At 54.6% G+C, this 5,523-nt stretch overlaps 1 non-coding gene across 1 annotated transcript; it reads left to right on the forward strand.

Annotated features, from left to right (window-relative positions):
- The first annotated feature begins 3,661 nt into the window (after positions 1-3,661).
- LOC144126467 (U1 spliceosomal RNA) lies at positions 3,662-3,823 on the forward strand. The gene has a single exon (XR_013313509.1). It is a non-coding gene; the product is annotated as a U1 spliceosomal RNA (small nuclear RNA).
- The last annotated feature ends 1,700 nt before the right edge of the window (positions 3,824-5,523 follow it).

Raw genomic sequence — 5,523 nt, forward strand, 5'->3', positions numbered from 1 at the left:
GGCTCCATTCCTCCGGGGAGGTTATGTCGCTGGTCATCCCTCTGCAGTGTTCTCGAAAAGCGTCCCAGTCCGTTAGCTTGGCTGTGCCGATCTTCCTTTTCGTATGTTCTGCCTCCAGTTGCAGGCGTAGAATGTAGTGATCGCTCCCAAGATTCTCGAGCGTATTTTCCCATTCCACGTTTCTGGCATTCTTTACGAAGGTTAGGTCAGGGCAGGTGTCTACACTGACGCTGTTTCCTATTCTGGTTGGTTGGGCTTCATCGGTTAGGAGCTCGCATCCTACGTTTTCTGCCGCAGTGCTAATCTCTCTACCCTTTTTGTCGTCTTTCGCGTAACCCCACTGTGGACTCTTGGCATTGAAGTCTCCTGCTACGACTAGCGTGTTTTGTCCCACTAGTTTTTTAGCTTCGGCGAAGAGCTTTATAAACTCTCCGTTCCTCTGTTTTGGTGAACTATATACGTTAATTACGAAAGTGCTTTTCGCTTTCCTCTTCTTCTTCGGAATGATCTCCGTTATCGTGTGTTCGATGTTTGTGTCCTTAATCTCGTCGTGTGCTATGGTGACTATCTTGTTGCTTATGAGGGTTGCGACCTTGCCTCTCTCCAAACACGTGTAGCCCCTAAGTGTCGGAGTGGTGAAGGTTTCTTGTAATAGTATTAGGTCTGGCATCGTACCTTTGTGATTGATGAATTGTTGCAGGAGCCCCTGTTTACGCCTGTAGCCCCTGCAGTTCCATTGCCAAATTTCTAATTTGTTGCCTCCGGCCATATTGGGGCGTTGGTATTATTGTGAATATTAGCGTTAGCTATTCCTGGGGATTCTGCGTTCCCGCCGAAGCGGCGCTCGTTGTATAGTCTATCTCTAGAGTCATGGATCTTTTGCACGTTCTGGTTCTTTATGTAATTGCGGAATCCCTGTTCTTGTAGGGCTACTTTTTGTTGTGTGGTTTGCATTTCCTTCTGTATGTTCTGAAATTGTGACTGCAGATTTAGTAGCATGTTCTTGATTTCGCTAATCCCTTCCGCTGCCTGTGGCTCGGGGCTAGGGGACTTAGGCGGCGGAGTGGCCACCCTTATGGGTGCTGAGTATGGTGTTGCCGGTATTAGACCCTGTCGCCTGATCTCTTGTAGTTCCTTGATTATGTCATTTAGCTGTTTCCTCAGCTGTTGATTTTCCGTTCTTAACTCGTTTATAATGTGTTTATCATTGTTTGTGTGGTCATTTGGGTTTGAGTGCGGAGTATCTGGGTGAATTGTAATGGGAGGGCCGGCTCCCCAGCTCACCTTCGTGCCGCCGCTTTTCTTCTGTTGCTGTTTCTCTGCCTGCTGCTGCTGCCCCTTGGGTGGCGGTGTCCATGATCCGTCCCGGGCTCGGCTGCGGCTGCGGCTACGGCTGCTGCTCCACCCGCTCTGGTCCCCTTCCTCCCTCGAGAACCACCTCTGACGTCTGGCTCCGCCGCCTCGGCTTTTGCTCCGGCTGCGACTTTGCCTCTGCTGCTGCTTTTGGGGTCTCCCCCATCTGAGCTCGCTCGCTGTCTTCAGTCTTTGCTTGCAGTCCCTGGTTCCTGCCACGTGGCCACCGCCGCACAGCAGACAGTTGGGTATGCACTCGTGCTCCTCGATTAGATTCCGTCCTCCGCATTGTCGGCAGGTTCTGGAATCTGGACTTGGGCAGACGTCCGTTCGATGTCCTTGCTGTCCGCAGGTGTAGCAGACTTGCCTCGTGGGTCGGTATGGGTAGCACCACATCTCCCCGCCGTAATAGATGACTTGCTTGGGGAGACGCGGGCCGTCAAAAGTTATGACTGCGGTACTCGAACGCCCGAGCATTCTCGCCGCCAGGATTTTGACTCCCTGGGTGCGTACTCGCAGGTGTGCCTTTAGTTCTTCTGCCGGGGTTCCCGGGTCTACGCCGTGGATGACCCCGCGCAGCGTTCCCTCCGGTGCCGCCATATGGCAGTTGACTGCGAAGGCTTTCCCGCCAAAATTCAGCTCGGTGATCCGTCTGATATTTCGGGCAACCTCTTCGTTGTTAGTGCTGATAATTATGATGTTCGATCCGTTTCGTAGCCGTACTATAAAGTCTTCGGTCTTGCAAGTCTGGCCGGTGGCAGTGATTACCGCTCGCGCCACTTGGTGCGTGTGTAATTCCTTGAATGGCAGTCCCCTCGGTCTCAGGACGACCTTTAAGTCTTCGCGTGGAAGCGGCGGCAGTCTTCGCCTTGGCGGCGTCTGCAGCTGCGCTCCTTCTTTTCCTCCTTCCCCGGGTGCGGGTGGCGTGTTGCCTGACGTCACGCTCGAGCTCTGTGGTTGGCTGTTGCCATGCGCCGGTCCCGCCGAGGCCGGCCCGCCGCGCTGGCGTCTCTTTTGTCTCTTCGACATCGCGATTTCCCAGTCTGCGTCCGTGTCTTGAACCGACTGGTGCGCCTGCGTGCTTGGCGCCGGCCCAGAGGCCGGCGCTGAGGCTGGGGTGCCGCTCAATAAAGCCTGAGGTGGTCTATGGCCCAGGCCTAGCGTGGCCGTCGCCGTCGACGTGGCAGCGTCGGCGGTGTCGGCGGTCGCTTCTTGCAGGTCTTGATCCATAATATCCTGGGTTTCCATGCCGGAATCCCTTGAACGTGATGGGGGGTGGGGGTCGTAACTCAGGTTGTCGCGTCGGGCCTTCGCTCGGGTCCGCTTCCCCGGCCGACCGTCGCCGGGGGTAGGCCTCCGGGCCCCGTACTCGTGTTAACCCTCGTTAGGCTTAACGCCTCGCCGGCCACGTGGGAAATTCAGAGGTCGGTAGATTCCAAAAATCTGGACGTACCGGCTTGAATTTGGTGTCCTCGTGGTCCTCTTCCTCTTATGCGTCGGATCCAGCACGAATTAGGTGGATCCAATAGGGTTGACCGGGTCAAAACACCCGAAAATTGCGGAGCGCATGTAACACGCGTCCGCTCGCCTCGGCTGCTCGCAGCGCCCCCGTGCGATGTCAGGGAACGTTAAAGATCCCCAGGTGGTCGAAATTATTCCGGAGCCCTCCAATACGGCACCTCTTTCTTCCTTTCTTCTTTCGTTCCCACCTTCTTTCCTTCCGTTACGACGCGGTTCCAGTGTCCACCGACGTCTGTGCGAAATTACTATGCCATTTCCTTGCCACACAAAAAAACAAGCAAAAATAACACCATGTGGCCGAAATTAATCCGGAACTCTCCACCACAGCGCCATAACCTGTGCGCAGCTTTGGAACCTTAAACTCTATACACTCCACCTCCTGTGGGAATTCAAGAAGCGCACGCCGCCTTCATCTTTCATTAGCAAGTCAGGCTGATATCGGTGCCGAAAGTCACGATCGGCTCTGCAAATGCCTCGAAGTAATCGCTAATTCATGACAGATGCGCCGCGTGAGTGCGTGGACAGCACGCGCAAGATCGTCGTTGCGATAGGCAAGTAGAATGAGACACGAAGGGCGCATTAATTATGCGCTTTACTGGAAGAAATGCATGTTTCCAAAGACCTCAGTTTTCAGACGTACGCAACATGCACAGAGAACTTGCGTAGGACCTATTTCCGCAGTACCATGCCAGGTATTTGAATACATTTTTTGAGCAAGCAGTTGTTGTCACTGGGGAAACGTGGGCGGACGCATTTGACCGGGTCCCAGCAGGCTGCTTATGCAGCCATACTTACCTGGTGCTGGGACTTCGGTGATCATCCAGGCCGAGTCCCCGGTTGGAGGCTGGCCACTGCACTGCGATCGGCTGAAGACCGCCACTTCCCCAAACTGGGGAGGCTGGAGCATGTAATTTTTGGTAGTGGGGTTCGGCGTACGCGCCAGCCCCTTCTATGAACTAACCAAAAGAAAGATTAATATTATAAGTCTCATGAAATCGAACCCCTAAGTTCCTTGACACACATGCTACCACGACTTGAGCTCTTACGAGTTAGGATCACGCTACCCATTGGACACGAAGGAGCGAACAGGATGTAGTGTTTTACTCTTAAAGCGAACACTTAATCGTTCCATAATTTTGTAGCGGAAACTACGCTACCCACAGTCTCGCCGTGCGTCTGGAAGGCCAGTTGTGCGCATGCGCGAGGAGCCGAGTGGCGTCAGAGCACGCAGCTGCGTGACCGCGGAGCAGACGCCACTCGCATTGCCAGTAGTGTGCAAGTGCGAGGAGCCGGGTGACGAGAGAGCTGGTGTGCCTTACTGCGCATGCGCAAAGGGACAGGTGTGCTGCAGTAGCGGAGAGCCATTGCCATGGACAAGGCAGCCGTTGAGCGGCTTCGCAAACATAAGAAGCTCTACTCGTCAGGCCCTGAGGTTGTGGCCTGGGAGCTGGCGGTCGGGAAAAGGAAGAACGATCGGTGCAACGCCAAGAGAGCAGTGGAAACGCCTGAGGAGTGAGAAGAGCGTCTAGACAAAAGGCGACGTCAGGACCCGGAGCGGTTGCAGCGTCGCGCTTTGGCCCAACTCTGTGAGCCCTCTTTCGAGGACGTGAAGGCTCGCCACATGACCGACCACGTGACCAGACTGACTGAATGTTCCAATGTGACCAGCATGCGTAACCAGGGGGGAATTGCACCGCTCGCTACGTATATCCTGGCATAGCTTAGCTAAGCCACTGCCAATTTTTGTAGCGAGAGCTACACTGGGCTACCTGTCGAGCATTTCGCGGCGCGTGGGAGAGGCCAGTTGTGCGCATGTGCCGTTACCGTGGCAATCGGAGGAGCAAGGTGCGGCGTGCGCTTCGCCGCGGCCACGCGCCCGTTCCACCGTAAAAGGCGAGCATGACTTCACGCGAATTATTAGTTGTGCGCATGCGCCGATGCCATGGTAACCACAGAGACCCTACAGCTGCGCTACGTTCTTCGTCGCCGCCTCGCCGCACGCCGCTATATAACCCGAACAGCCCGTCGCATACGCAGCATTCCGTATAAATTGCGGACATGTAATGGGCGTCTGTATCACAACGTTTGACGTGCATGCACAGAAGGAGAGTCCAGCCGCTGCTAAACAACGGTATAGACAAGAGAAGATTAACTCTTCTGATCCTGAGGATGTCGCCTGGCAGTCGGCTACTTAAGAAACAGAGAATGAGCGTAAGAAGGCGAAGAGAGCAGCGAAGACGCCCGAACAGAGAGAGGAACGGCTTGCCAAACGGAGATGCCAGACGGCCGAGCGTAATAGACGGCGCATAGCCGCCGAGATGGAGCCTATGGAAGGCGTCAGTCAACGGGAACCAACCGAAGAGGATGTGAAGGCCCATCGTGTGACTGATCACAAGACTCGAGTTTCCGAAAAACAAGCTCAACCAGCGAAATATAGATCTCACTACGTAAATTCTGGCATAGCCTAGCTAAGCCACTGCTATTTTTTTTTAGTGCCTTCGAGGGCGCTCCTTTTCCCAGTCGCACTCCATGGCGACGACGGTTGTCGCGCTCCAGTCAGCGGTGTCATTGCTGCGCGCCCCTTATTTTATCTTGCAGGCAGAGGAAGCTCTCCGGTGCACATTACAAGTCGAAACTGCCAAAATTTGT

The sequence above is a fragment of the Amblyomma americanum genome, chromosome 3 (genome assembly GCF_052857255.1).
Source record: "Amblyomma americanum isolate KBUSLIRL-KWMA chromosome 3, ASM5285725v1, whole genome shotgun sequence".
Classification (NCBI taxonomy): domain Eukaryota; kingdom Metazoa; phylum Arthropoda; class Arachnida; order Ixodida; family Ixodidae; genus Amblyomma; species Amblyomma americanum.